We start from the raw sequence: 16,029 nt of genomic DNA, 5'->3' as shown, positions 1-16,029 counted from the left end.
ACATATGAAATCTACCAGTAGCGCACACCTGAGCCGCCTATCATTTTGCATCTCAAAGCCCCAGAGCCAGGTTCAGTACCTTGAGCTTCTGGGGTGTCATGGCCAATCATTTTCAGCTGTAACTGATGGGAGGCATACCAGAGAAAGTGAGCCTAATGGGTCTGTTTCCATTCCTGACTTCATCATCTGTAGTGCCAACTTCATTAAGCACTCTGAGTACAGCTCATTAAGTTTGCATTCCTTTTTTTCTGTTGGAATAACTGTGCAATTTGCATAGTTTTTTTTTTTTATATTGAAGTACATGAAGATTGTAACCAAATGTCCCAAATCCAAAATCAGGTGACAATAGTCAGTTATGTTTTATATTGCTGAAAAATGTTGCTGAAATATGTTATTTTATACTGGAATGAACTGTCTATTTCCTTGTGTGTCCTCTGCTACATAGCAGATAAGTGGAAGGATGAAAAGTGCTTTTCCTCCAAAGAACATGGCCATGAGGCAGCAGCTGCCAAGGCCTATGTAGTAGTAAGACCCTTTAGCATTTGCCCTTGGGCATTCCTTTGTATGCAGCCTCATCTATTATCATTTCCCCCTTGCACCTTAACACTCCAACCACAACAAAGACCCTGAAGCTCAGCAACCCTATTTTTCTCTGGGCTGCCTAAGTGCTCTTAGTTTGTGCTAACTGACCCAGTCCCCTTTTACCTAGCTTTGATTCGACCCCAGAATTCCTGGGTGCATCTGAGGAGTTACAGCAGAATTAAATCAGACCCTTTTTAGCTGCACTACACTCAATTTCATTTTCTTCACCAAACTCCTGGAGATGCTGTGACCTCCTCCTGTAACCCTTCTGCCAGCACCAACTCTCAGTATTAGCTTCCAGGACACCTAGGCTCAAAGCATCCTTCCCCAGTCTCATGTTTTCCATTTCTTCTGGGTTTTCTGCTCTTGAGAATCCCTTTCCTTTTCCTTCTCTTTCTTGGCACTTTCCTCCCATTGTTATTCTTTGGTACTAAAGATAGAAATTAGGGGGCTTAGCACTGATTGTGTCCATTTTTTGTTCCTTTTCCTGTTCCAGTACTGACGTCCATTCCATTGTCCAGTGAGCTCTATCTCACCTGCTATAAGATTCTAGAAGGTAATCCCTCCATGCTATCTATCCCCATTTATTATATTTCCTTGGTCCCAAGTGGAATTAATAGTGTCTTCCTGTGTATGCTTAAAGTATGGTACAGACACCATGCTAATTTTTATATCTTTTTCCACAACAAAAAGTGGGTCTAAATCTTTATTTTTCACTGTGATACATGTGTTAATTTATACTAGGTTTCTCATGGGCCTACTCTACGTAGACAGCAGAGGTTTAATGTGGAAAAGAGGGGCTGTGAGCTCTGAGACACTGCTATCAGGACGCTCTAGCTGTAACTCTGTCTCAAAACTGAGACCTAGCTAAAACCTGTAATATTAGACTTTGGGTTACTTGAGGACAGAAACTGAGACTTCATCATCTCACATCCAAAGTGCATGAGACTGAGTAGATGTCCAGGAACATGTTGGTGGGTGAGTTGGCTCATTGGGTACATGGGATAATAATAGTGTAGTACTGCCTACATTTCACCTTTTCCATTTACTATCATTTTGACATTAAGTAAGTCCTATCACCTCTCTGAACATCAGTTGTTTCAAATGTTAAGCATGGATAATATGATGTATACCTCAGAGTATTTTTTTGTTTGTGCTAGCTTACATTGAGTGCCTATTATATGTGAGATACTGTCCTCAACTGCTTTACATGGATTGACTCATTTAACTCTCCCTCTGAGGATAAAATGGAATAAAGCTTGTGAACTGACTGTTTACCATTTATAAGTGATCTTAAATGTTAGCTATTATGAGAGAAAGAGAAACAGCCTGGGCATAGCTATGAAGTACTGTGTCTAAAATGGAGCCTAAAAAGCCTTAGAGGCTTAGCCCGGCTCTACCTCACCCATGTTACAAATTAGGTCTCCTCTTCCCAGGGTCCCTTATCATGATGGTAACTTTCTTCAAGGTCATTCGTTTCCTATTCTTAAAGTTTTCTGCGGGGTATCTTATGCTCCTTCCCTCTCAGGACCAGCGGTTGGACAGAAGATATATGTTCTGGGTCTTAATAAGTGCTCCTCTGCTTCATGGCTGGTTAAGTGTTCCTGACCCTACACTTAACCTGATTTGGGTATCTCCAGCAATTGTAGTTCCAGTGATCAAGTACAAATTCACCTTAAACGGGCCTCCCTGGTGGCACAGCGTGTTGAGCACAGCGCTATGAAGCTGTCCACAGCCTCTGAAGCATGGGTTCTATTCCTGGCTGGCCGGGGAGATACCCACATGGCACGGTAGACCTCTCCTGTCTTGCCTGCTGCTCCCCTCAGCAGTGCTTTTGGTCTGTCTGCCTGTTCTTCTCCCCACTCTGTCTCTGGTGAATCCTCTCACCCTCCTGTGTCTCTGGCTTGTACCCCAGCTATTGTATACATAAAAAAATAAATATTTGAAAAAAAATTCCCCTTAAAAAAGAGTGAGGTCCTTCAGGGACCCTTATTTGTGCTAGATCCCAGAAGTAAGGTCAGCTTTCACTTCTACCCATACATATGGTACCATTGACAGAAGTTCTTTAATTGAACTTTACTTAAACTAATTTTCTGGATTAACCTACCCTTTGTAAAACATAGTGACTATAGCCCTCTCTTCTGAGTGAGTCAATGTAAGTGGCTCAGCCTTATCTGAGTCAGTTCGTTCCCAAGACCAAGTGTTCCTCTCTTGCCTTTGCAGACTGCTCTTGCCAATTGCAGGCTATTCAAGACAGGGCTTTTAACACAGGTATTTTACCTTTAACTCTGATGATTTTGGGGATTGGTCCTCTTGGATATTTGAACAATATTTTCCATCTTGTAAGTGGAGGCATACAGATGTGCTTGGGAGGAGTTCAGGTGGGCTGAACAATTGATCCTTCCAGGTAGTCTGTTAGATACTGGGGCAACCAAAGTCCATGGGCAGTTTTTGCCAATGGCATGGCAAACTTGTCATTCTACTTTGATGACCATATAAATATTGTCATTTTCCATGCTGAAAGTATTATTAGTTATCAACTGTCTTTTAACTATGGAGACACAGTATATGGATCAGGTTAAAAGTGAATCTGCTTTCAAAAAAAAAAAGTGAATCTGCTTTCTTTTTTTGTTTAAAGATTTATTTATTTATGCATACAAGGCTTGGGTGTAGGCCAGTGGTGCAGTGGAGGGGGTGGGGATGAGATGATTCACCAGAGACAGAGTGGGGAGCAGAACAGGCAGATCTACTGAAATACACTGCTGAGGGGAGCAGTGGGTGAGACAGGAGAGGTCTGCTGTGCCATGTGGTTTAACTCCCTGGCCAGGGATCGAACTCATGCTACAGTGGCTGCTGATAGCCTCATAGTGCTTTGACTTAAACCCTTGCACTACCAGTGAGGCCCTGGATCTGCTTTCAATCAGTCTGCCTGTTCTGTTCCCCACTCTGTCTCTAGTGAATCCTCTCACCCCCCACACTTCTGGCCTGTACCCCAGTTCTTGTATGCATAAATGGATAAATCTTAAAAAAACAAGTCAATCTTTTCCTCTTCCTGTCCATTTCTAGCCCCAAGCTACCAAAATAAAAGCATTCTGACAGTTTTGTGATTTTTATATCTGATATCCATGCAGAAAAATCTTTGCACGTACAATAATCTATCCATAATATATAAAATACTCATGTGACTTTGCAGTTATCTCTTTTTACTTAATAACATATCTTAGAACTCCTCTATATCATCACTTAGCATTCTACATCAAGCTTCGTAAAAACTGCTTAGTATTCCATTGAATAGCTTCATATATTTTATTTAATTACTCCCTTACTGATAACATTTAGGTTACTTCCAGTTGTCTGATTGGCATAGAATTTGAAGCAATTTAAATATTCAATATTAGATAATTTATTAAATCAGCTCTATTGAATGCTACAATATGATGTAATCTTTTTAAAATAATGTTGTAAATGCACATTCATTGCCACAATGTCTTTTTATAGGAAAACTAGGTTACAAATTGGTTTGATAGTTTGAGCCCAATGTAGGAAAAATATGAGCATTGCATGCATGCATAGAACAACTATGAAAGGATATATACCAAAGTGTTGTGAAAAGCAAAAATCAACTGACTATATTTCAAAGATCTTATCAACTTTAATCGGTGATTCATGAATCTGACAGCATCCAATCAAGTAGATAGAAAGGACCTCCAAGGAGCTGTACGAAATGACAGTTAGGCAAAATGAGGTACGAGCAAGGAAGTTATACTAGCCAAAATGTGGGTTGATTATTGTAAGGTTATTTTCCTTCAGGGGATGACAGCAGCCTATCAGGTAGAAAACTTAAATAGTATTGATTGGATAATTCCTTGAATTACTGTTTCAAGATTCTATTTCTGAGAGTGTTTCAGTAATGGTTAAAAAAACTGGTTGAGGTTTTTGAATTGAATGGGACTGTATTGTTATTTTCCCATTCAGGCTAATGGGATATAGACTTCTATTTTATGTTAATTCAGTATAAACAGATGTTCTCAATAATACTTTATATTTCAATATGCAGTGGTGCCTATCCTACAGCCACTAAGACAATACTACTTCTATTGACACACTAGTGTTTGCAAACTAATAATTGCTACCTATTAGCTTGTACTAATACTGTTCCCTAGCATTGCATTTATAATCTTTATAGAAGCTAATGTGGCCCTCTTTCTTTTCTTTATTTGAGTATGGTGTTGTGGTTGGGTTGTGAAGGACCTAGATCTTTTTTTGGCTGATACCCAAGGCAATCTGCCTAATTATAAAATACACAACTCCAGTCATATCTTTCTGTGACTCTGGGTCATGCCAGGAAGACAGTGGTCTACAGAGCCAAGGGTATTGACAATGAAGGAGACTTCACATGGGAGAATGGCCTTCTCCAAGTTACCAGTCACTACTTGCTGGGTGTATTTGTGACTGGAAGCATGTTGTCATGTAAGGTATTACAAAAGCCACATGGTTATTGTGGCAGGTGTTGATAAGCACCTGAATAGGTAAGTATAGAATGTAATTCCAGGTATTTTGCTAATTAAAAGGACCTGTTTTCTGATGAAAAGACCAAGGGCATATTCATTCCCTCATCAAAATAATTTGGGGTAACACTATATGCAGGATCTACCAGAGATAAGGTCAACATGAGACTCCAAGTAGATGAGATCAAAATATGAGACTCCAAGTAATCCTACAGTAACTACTCTTTGCTTACAGAATTTTAACATACTTTGTTTTTTTTTTTTTTTTTGGTTCTCAGAAATCTTTTCTGTGTGGCAGCCTACTAAACATGATAACACATATTTTTGAGAAACACTCTTGTGTATTGTTCTAGAATGAGGTATAATAAATGTTAATAAATTTCCTGACCCACCCATTATTCTCCTACTCCCTCCTTCCCCCTCTTTCCCCATGCTTCTTCCCTCCCACCCCATTATTACATTTCTCCTTCCCTATCTCTCCTTCCCTCCACATTCATTGACACATCACCTAGATATTTGACCACTAATAAAAAGCATTTCAAGAATCCCTTTTGACTGGTCCAACCACTAAGGAGAGCTGTTTGGAGATTTCTTGACCTACTAAAAATAGAGCTTCCATAAGATCCAGTAATTCTACTCCTAGGTATTTACCCAAATGACACAGAAACATTAATTCCAAAGAGCACCTGCACCCCTATGTTTATAGCAGCACTATTTACAATAACTAAGCTAAGGAAACAACCCAAATGCCAAAATATAGATGACTGGATCAAGAAGACGTGGTACATATACACAATGGAATATTACTCAGCAATCAAAAAAGATAAACACATGCAGTTTGCAGCAACATGGATGGAGCTAGAAGGGATCATGCTCAGCGAAATAGCCAGAAAAAAAAAAAGAAAAATCCCGGATGGTCTCACTCGTAGCAGGAATTTAGAAAACCTAAATAAGAGACCAGGAAAAAGGCTAATCAATACAAAGTAAAAATCAAAATCAACAAGCAACTATAAACCAGAGACACACTATGGGGGGGGCGGGAAGGGGGGGCGGGGAGAGGAAGGACTAGAGTCAAAATAAGGGGGGGTGCAATTGTATGGGTAATATAACCAAATGAAAATGTATACATTGTGCAAAGATGAAAAATTAAAAAAAAAAAACATGAAATAAACACTGAAACAAACAAACAAACAAAAAGAATCCCTTTTGATTGGGAACAATGCCAAGGATTGTCAAGATGTGAAAAAATTACTTTCTACCTTTGTCCCTCATGAGCTATCAGTAATTCATAGATCTGAGCTGGGTAGATATGCAGATTCTCAATAACATAAGTAATCTACATGCAAGCAAATGGCTGAGCACATAGCATGTTCATGGAGGGGATGGGGAGTAATCACAGTGAATTACAACTACACCTTTTTCATTACCAATAACTTGCCAAACACAGCTCAGCAGGGAGAGAAGAAACACAATTGTTATTCCCTGTATAATATATGCCATTGTATAGCCAGTGCTGTACTCTCAGAGGGACATTGTGCAATTTTCAGATTTTATCATGTGCTACTTCCTTTGGGAAGCTACATAAAAATTAAGAGGTTTGGTTTTGGCTGCTAGCTCAGCATTGACTTGCTGTGGGAACTTGAGCAAAATGCTTGGCCTCTCTGGGCCTCAGAAGAGGTTTATCTAGGTGACCTGAAATAGTTTTTCCCTTCCTGGACTGAATTTTGTGATTGTCCTGACAGGATTCTGCCTTCTGGATTGTGGCATGGTGGTGAGGTGAGGTGTGAAATGCAGAGGAGATGGTTACCATCAAAATCTATAGTTGGCTTTCAAAAGTCCCTTGCCAAAAGTTTCTTGAGAGGTGAGAGACTGACAGATTTGTAGGTGGGTATTTATGTATCCATCTCTATACCTTGCCTCCCCGCCCCCAAACTCCATCATGGTTCTAGTCAATGAGTATTTGATTTTGAAACATATTTGCTCAGAGCGCATTTATGTTTTGGGAGTAAGCTATGATGTGCTTGTCAAGAGAACAATATATGATAACTGGCAAGCATAGCAATCACTTATCTACAATTTAAACATAATCAGGGCTTTGGGAGAAGAACTCAACAGCTATTATCTTATTTAAGTCTCACAACAATCCTGTAAGGAAGGTCAATTCTAATTATCTGCATTTTACAAATGAGGAAACCAAGCTTCGGAAAGATTCAATGACTTACCCAAGGTCACACAAGTAACTGGAATAACTAGCTTTCAATCACACCCAGACCGACTCCAGAGCTCTTAACTAATACGTTTTGCCTTTAACTGGATGAAACAGGTACCTCGGGCAGTAACCAGTTATAGAGAGGGGAGGAATAAAAGGAGGGAAGCAGAGCCACTTGCCCAGGCTGGGTAAGCTCTGAGTTTGGAAAACACTCTCTTTCTCTTATGCTGCTTTTATATAGAAGCACTGAAAGCAGTGGAGATCAGAGTCTCCCCACAGCATTTGTCCCTCTCTGCCACCTCTGTGAGGCCATGGGATGCAAAGTGGAAGGCTTTTTTCAGTGGCTACATCAGAACACCTATCTCATTGCTATCTGTATATATGACTGGCCAGGAGCTAAATTCTGAAATCTAAGGAGCTTCTTCTTGATTTTTCTTGTCGTTCTTTTAGGGACCCCTGCCCCTCTTTGGTCAACATCTGTTAGGATGCTTGATTTTATGCCAACTCTAGAACCCCATGCTGCCATTTGACCCATAAGCTTGCCATCTTCAACAGTTCCCAGTATTCTAGATCTTTCCATCATCACTCCTTCAGTGTTAGTTTTTACACCAAGACATAGAGTGGAGAAAATATCAAGAATTCAAGACAAAGAATAAATATTGAATGTAGCTAGGAGGACAAAGAGCACATAAGTTATAAGGGTAACCCTATTCAGGCTTTTAGCAGACATCTCAGCAAAAACTTTGCAGGTAGAGAGAGAATGAAATGACATATTCAAAATACTCAAAGATAAAAACTATATCCTGCAAGACTGTCTTTCATATATGAATTAGAAATACAGGCATTCCAAGGCAAACAAAATCTGAAGGAGTTTGCCAACACTAGACCAACCCTATAAGAAATGTTGAAAGAAGTTTCCTATATAAATCAAAGAGAAGAAAGTCCACAAAAATAATGAAAACGGAAGTAAACTGAAACAGAAAACTAAAGAAAATGTAGTAGCAAACACTCATATATCAATAATAACCCTCAATGTAAATGGACTGAATTCACCACCAAAAAGACAGAATGGGTGGATAGATCAGAAAACTTTCTGCTGTCTGTAGGAGACTCATGTGAGATCAAAAAATAATCAAAAGCTCAAAGTGAAATATCAGAAAACAATTCTACAGGAAAACGGTACCTTAAATAAAGAAAAGAACAGTAATACTTACATCAGATATAATAGACTTCCAGCCAAAAAAGATAGGAAGAGACAGGGAAGGACATCATATAGTGATTAAGGAAGTCATACATCAGGAAGACAAAAACTTATCAATATGCATGCATGAAATGAAGAAGCATCTACATATATATATATATATATATAAAGTAAGTATTAACAAAGATAAGCACTGATATTGACAGCAACACAATAGTCATTGTGACAGCAACACAATAGTCAAATTTCAGTACCCCACTTTCATCAATAGACAGATCAAATAGACAGAAAATCAACAAGGAAACAATAGTCTTAAAGGTGGAATTATACCAGAGGTGCTTAATAGACGTAACAGACTCTTATAGGGCACTCTATGCCCAAAAAGCTGAATACACATTCTTCCCAAGTGCACATGGAACAAACCACAAGTTAGTTTATGAAACAGTGTCAATAATTTCAGGAAAATTAAAATTATATCAAGTACCTTCTCTGATTACAAGATATCTAACTACAAATAATGGGGGAAAACTGTAATATTTGGAGACTGACAAACATGCTGCTGAGTAGCTATTGGACAAATGAGGAAATCAAAAGACAAGTTAAAATGAAATAACTGGAGAAAAATTAAAATGAAGACATGAGGTACCGGAAACTATGGGACACAGCAAAAGCAATATTAAAAGGGAAGTACATGGCGGGCCTCCCTGGTGGTACAGTGGTTGAGCGCTGGGCTGCTAAGCTGCCCGCAGCCTCTGCAGTGCTGGTTCGATCCCCGGCTACCAGTGAGGGTCCCACATGGCACGCAGACCTCTCCTGCCATGCCCGCTGCTCCCCTCAGCAGTGTATTTCGGTCCTGCCTGTTCTGCTCCCCGCTCTGGCTCTGGTGAATTCTCTCATCCTCCCGCACTTCTGACTGTACCCAGTGCTTGTATAAATAAATAAATCTTAAAAAAAAAAAGGGAAGAAGATCAATGAAACCAAGAGCTGGTTCTTTGAAAAAATAAATAAAATAGACAAACCCCTAGCCAGGCTCACAAAGGAAAAAAGGGAGAAAAGCACAAATAAACAAGATCATAAATGAAAGAGGAGAAATCACATCAGACACAGCAGAAATCAAAAGAATAATCAGTAACTACTATGAATAGTTCTATGGAAACAAGTTCAACAATCTAGAGGAGATGGACAAATTCCTACAATTCTACAATCACCCAAAGCTAAATAAAGAAGAAAACAGAACACCTAAACAGACCAATTACAGCAGGCAAAATTGAAATGGTAATCAAAAACCTCCCCAAAAACAATAGCCCAGGACCTGATGGATTTACAAATGAATTCTACCAAACATTCAGAGACGAATTAGTGCCTATCCTTCACAAACTCTTCCAAAAAATTGAGAAGGAAGGGACAATACCAAACACGTTCTATGAAGCCAACATTACACTAATACCAAAACCGAACAAGGACAACACAAACAAGGAAAACTACAGGCCAATCTCCCTAATGAACACTGATGCAAAAATCCTCAATAACATTTTAGCTATCAGAATCCAACAATGTATCCTTAAGATAATTCACCACGACCAAGTAGGATTCATTCCAGGGACACAGGATGTTTCACATCTGAAATCAATCAACGTTATCCAACACATCAACAAAAAGAAATATAAAAATCATATGATAATATCAATAGATGCTGAGAAAGCTTTCAACAAAGTGCAACACCCATTCATGATAAAAGCCCTTGAAATTCTTGGGATACAAGGAACATACCTCAACATCATAAAGGCCATCTATGACAAGCCAACAGCCAGTATCATTCTCAATGGTGAAAAGCTGAAAGCAATTCCATTAAGATCTGGAACAAGACAAGGATGTCCACTCTCACCACTGCTTTTCAATATAATACTGGAAGTCCTAGCCAGAGCAATAAGACAAGAGAAAGACATACAAGGAATCCAAATAGGAAAAGAAGAAGTCAAATTATCACTATTTTCAGAAGATATGATAATATACATAGAGAACCCCAAAAACTGCACAGAAAAACTAATTCAACTCATCAATCAGTTCAGTAAAGTGGCAGGATACAGAATCAACACACAAAAGTCAGTAACCTTCCTATACAAAAACAATAAATCTGAAGAAGAAGAAATCAAAAAAACCATCCCTTTTATTATTGAAACAAAAAAAAATCAAATACTTGGGAATAAATCTAACAAAAGAGGTAAAGGACCTATACAAAGAAAACTATAAAACACTGTTGAAAGAAATAGAAGAAGACACAAAGAAATGGAAAGACATCCCCTGCTCATGGATTGGAAGAATAAACATTATTAAAATGGCCATCCTACCAAAAGCAATATATAGATTCAATGCTATTCCAATCAAAATTTCAATGTCATTTCTTCAAAGAAATAGAACAATTATTGATGAAATTCATATGGAATCACCAAAAACCCCGAATAGCCAAAGCTCTCCTGAAAAAAAAAAAAAAGAAGGGAATGGAGGCATCACACTCCCAGACTTCAAACTATACTACAAAGCCATATCAATCATCAAACTGCATGGTATGTGGAACAAGAACAGACACACAGACCAATGGAATAGAATAGAAAATCCAGAAATAAACCCACAGATTTATGGTCAACTCATCTTTGGCAAAGGAGCAAAGACTTTGCATTGGAGCAAAGAAAGTTTGTTCAATAAATGGTGCTGGGAAAACTGGTCGCTACATGCAAAAGAATGAAGCTTGACCACTACCTCACACCATACACGAAAATCAACTCAAAATGGATTAAAGAACTAGACATAAGACCTGAAACCATAAAATACATAGAAGGAAATATAGGCGAAACACTACGGATTTGCACATCAAAGACATCTTTACAGACACATCACCCAAAGCAGTGATAGTGAGGCAAAGATAAACAGCTGGGACTACATCAAATTAAAGAGCTTCTGCACAGCAAAAGAGACAATAACAAAAACAAAGAGAAACCCCACCGACTGGGAGAACATTTTTGCACCCAACACTAATGATAAAGGACTGATCACAAAAATCTGCAAAGAGCTCATGAGTCTCAACAACAAAGAAAATAATCCTGTCAAAAAATGGGCCGAATAGCTAAAAAGGAACTTCTCTGAGGAGGAAATGCAAATGGCCAACAGGCATATGAAGAAATGTTCAACATCACTTGTAATCAAGGAAATGCAAATCAAAACTACCATGAGATACCATCTTACACAAGTGAGAATGGCACATATTAAAAAAACTAGCAACACAAATGTTGGCGAGGATGTGGAGAAAAAGGAACTCTCCTGCACTGTTGGTGGGAGTGCAAACTGGTCCAACCACTATGGAGAGCTGTGTGGAGATTTCTGGACTTATTAAACATAGAGCTTCGATATGATCCAGCAATTCCACTCCTAGGTATTTACCCAAAGGACACAGAAACATCAATTCTAAAGAGCACCTGTACTCCTATGTTCATAGCAGCACTATTTACAATCGCTAAGCTTTGGAAACAACCCAAATGCCCCAAAATAGATGACTGGATCAAGAAGATGTGGTCCATGTACACCATGGAATATTACTCAGCATTCAAAAAAGATAAACACATGCAATTTGTAGCAACATGGATGGCACTGGAAGGGATCATGCTCAGTGAAATAAGCCAGAAAGAAATAGAAAAATACCGGATGGTCTCACTTATAGCAGGAATCTAGAAAACTTAAATAAGGGACCAGGAAAATGAATAACTGTAAGAAAGTGATAATCAAATCAACAAAAACTATGAACCAGAGACACTCTATGGGGGTGGGGTGCAGGGAGGGGAGGGATTGGGGTCAAAATAAGGGGATTGTAATTGTATGGGGAATATAAAAATAAAATTTATTTTTTAAAAAAAGGGAAGTACATGGCAATGCAGATCTGTATTAAGAAACAGGAACGATCTCACTAATTCAACCTTACACGTTAAGGAACTAGAGAAAAAATGACAAATGAAACCTAAAGTCAGTAGAACAGAGGAAGTATTAATAATAAAACTTGTAGCAGAATTAAATGAAATAGAAGTTTTAAAAGACTACCAAAATTCAGTAAAAGCAAGAGCTGGTTCTTTGAAAAGATAAAATAAATTTCTAACTAGGCTCACTAAGAGGAAAAGGTACAAAACTCTAATAAATGGAATCAAAACAAAAGAGAAATTATAACACACATTGCAAAAATAGAGTATTATAAGAAACTACTATGAGCATATTTATGCCCCAAAATACAGGATGACCAAGAAGAAATGGACAATTTTTAGAAGCATACAACCTTCCAAGACTTTATCAAGAAGAAATTGAAACCTGAACAGACCAATTTTAAGCAAGGAAATTTAAACACTAATCAAAAGTCTCCCGATAAAGAAACATTCAGTACCAGATGGTTTCACTAGTGAGTTCTGCAAAACACTCCAATATTAATAAATACCATCCTTCTCAAACTCTTCCAAAAAATTGAGGAAGAAGGACTACTACCAATCAGATTTTATGAGTCCAGCATTATTCTGATATGAAAAGTAGACAAGGGCAAAACGCGCGCGCGCGCGCGAGCGAGCAAGCAAGAGAGGGAGGGAGAGAAAGAAAGAAAACTTCAGACCAAAATCCTTGATGAACACATATCTTCAACAAATTGTTATCAAACTGAGTTCACAATACATTAAAAGAATCATTCATCATGTCCATTCCAGAGATGCAAGAATGGTTGAACATATATGAGTGAGTCTATGTAATTCTCCACAGCAGCAACAGGAAAGTTAAAAAATCATATGATCATATCATTCAATGCAGAGAAAACCATTGACAAGATTTAACATCCACTTATGATTAAAAAAATCTCAAAAATGGGAACAGAAATAATATATCTCATTATAATAAAAGCCGTATGTGGCAAATCGACAACTAACAGTAGTGAAAAATTGAAAGCTTTTTTTCTAAGATCAAGTACAAGATAAGGATGTCCACTTTCACCATTACTATTCAACAAAGTATTGGAAATCCCAGCTACAGAAATTAGGCAAGAGAAAGATATAAAAGGAATCTAAATTGAGAGGAAGAAGTAATGATATCACCATTTGTATATTACTTGATTTTTTTATATACGTGTGTGTGTATATATATATATACACAGAAGGTCTTGAAGAATCCACTAAAAACTATAAATCAGTAAGGTGAAGTGACAGAATACAAAACCAATATACAAAAATTACTTGCTTTCCTTGTGCACACAACAAACTAGAAGGGAAAGAATAAAAAAAGACTTAAATATTAGGAATAAACAAAGGAGTTGAAATAAGAGACAAAGATATGGGAAGAAATTCTTTGTTCATGGATTGTAAGAAGTAACAGTGTTAAAATGACCATCTTATTCAAAGCAAAATACAGATTGAATGCAATCCATACCAATGTTTCAATGATATTCTTCAAAGAAGTAGAGCAATAATTATTAAAATTTATGTAGAACTACAAAAGACCTCAAGTAGCCAAAGTTATAGTAGTCAAAACAGTGTGGTATTGGCACTATGGAGAGCTGTGTGGAGATTTCTGGACCTACTAAACATAGAGCTTCCATATGATCCAGCAATTCCACTCCTAGGCATTTACCAAAGGACACAGAAACACCATTCAAAGAGCACCTGCCACCTATTTTTTTATAGCAGCACTATTTACAATAGCTAAGCTTTGGAAACAGCCCAAATGCCCCAAAAATAGATGACTGGTCAAGAAGATGTGGTCATATATACAATGGAATATACTCAGCATTCAAAAAAGATAACCATGCAATTTGCAGCAACATGGATGGCACTGGAAGGGATCATGCTCAGTGAAATAAGCCAAAAAGAAAAAGAAAAATACCGGATGGTCTCACTCATAGCAGGAATCTAGAAAACTTAAATAAGGACCAGGAAAATGAATAACTATAAGAAAGTGAAAATCAAATCAACAAAAACTATGAACCAGAGACACTTTTTGGGGGGTAGGGGCGGGAGGGGAGGGATTGGGGTCAGAATGGGGGGGTTGCAATTGTATGGGGAATATAAAAATAAAATTTATTATTAAAAAAAAAAACTGTGGTATTGGAATAAAAATTGACAACCTATGAGCAGAATGAAATGTGAGCCTAGAAATACACACTTACATGGACAGTTTTTGACAGTGGAGCCAAGAGTATGCAATGGAGAAAGGAACATCTCTTCAACAAATACTGTTAGAAAAGCTGGACAGCCACATGCAAAATTATGAAACTGTAACACTATGTCACATCATAAACAAAATAATTAACTCAAAATGGATTAAGCACTTGTATCTAAACCCTAAAACCGTAAGATCCATAGAATAAAAATATAAGCAACACACTTCATGATATTGGCTTTAGTATGTCTTTCTGGATTTGTCTCTGACAGCAAGAGAAACCAAAGAGAATATTAAAAAATGGGACTACATCAAACTGAAAAATTTCTGCACAGCAAGAGAAATGAACATTGCCGTAAAACTCCTAGACAAAGGGGGGAAAGATGGACATTCAGGGATGTCCTTCAAGAGATAAATCAGCTTGGCCGGATGTCAGACCTTGTTAAAATGTAACCTCGTTTAGGTAAGCTAAAACTTAGATAGAAATCTCTCTAAGGAAAGATTTATTAAGTAAGCAAACTTGTTATTTACAATAATAATGCAACTTTAAAAAGGATTATCTTGTGGTATAACATAAAACATTTAAAATATAAATAAATAAAATTTACGGATCTCATTGACTAAAGTGATAGTAACAAAAATCACTTTAGTTAGTGATAAAAGAAGCTGATAGGGCCTTCCCGGTGGCTCAGCGAGTTGAGCACCTTGCTGTGAAGCTGTCCACAGCCTCTGCAGTGCGGGTTTGATCTCCACTGACTGGCGAGATCCTACATGGCCCCGCAGACCTCTTCTGTCTCCCCCGCTGCTCCCCTCAGCAGTGTCTTGGGTCCGTCTGCCTGTTCTGCTCCTGTCTCTGGTGAATCCTCTCACCCTCCCACACCTCTGGCCTTTACCCCAGCTCTTGTATAAATAAATAAATCTTTAAAAAAAAAAGAAGCTGATAAAGCTAATGTTTCTTAATAATTTTCTGTAGGTGAGGTCTCTTTTATTATTTTTATTTTATATATTTTACGTCATTTTTCATTTTTGCACAATGTATGCAGTTTCATCTTCGTTATATTCCCCATACAATTCCTATCCCCTTTAATTTGACCCTAATTCCCCCTCCCTCCCCCCGTATGTATCTCGTGGCTTATAGTTAAAGCATGTACACACAATTTTTCATTTAATTCTTACAATCCAATGGGCAGGCACTTTTATTGTGCTCACTGGATATGTATGATGCTGCAGTTTAGAAGTTAATGTTTCAGGGCCTCCCTGGTGGTGCAGGCAGTTGAGCGCTGCACTGTGAGGCTGTCTGCAGCCTCTGCAGTGCGGTCCATCCGGCCGGCCGGCGAGGGTCCCACATGGCGCGGCAG

At 38.1% G+C, this 16,029-nt stretch overlaps 1 protein-coding gene across 1 annotated transcript in view; it reads left to right on the top strand.

Annotated features, from left to right (window-relative positions):
- The window catches only part of RTL4 (retrotransposon Gag like 4), a 165,535-nt gene that overhangs the window by 53,042 nt on the left and 96,464 nt on the right, over positions 1 to 16,029 (top strand). The window contains 2 exon segments of the mRNA XM_054695609.1: positions 1,079 to 1,138; positions 14,944 to 15,134. The gene's annotated coding sequence lies outside the window, so the exon portion shown is untranslated.

This window comes from Talpa occidentalis, unplaced genomic scaffold, assembly GCF_014898055.3.
Source record: "Talpa occidentalis isolate TD23 unplaced genomic scaffold, MPIMG_talOcc4v2.1 talOcc4.15, whole genome shotgun sequence".
Taxonomy (NCBI): domain Eukaryota; kingdom Metazoa; phylum Chordata; class Mammalia; order Eulipotyphla; family Talpidae; genus Talpa; species Talpa occidentalis.
Note: the sequence above shows the minus strand (reverse complement) of the source record. Positions and strands in the feature narration are given on the sequence as shown.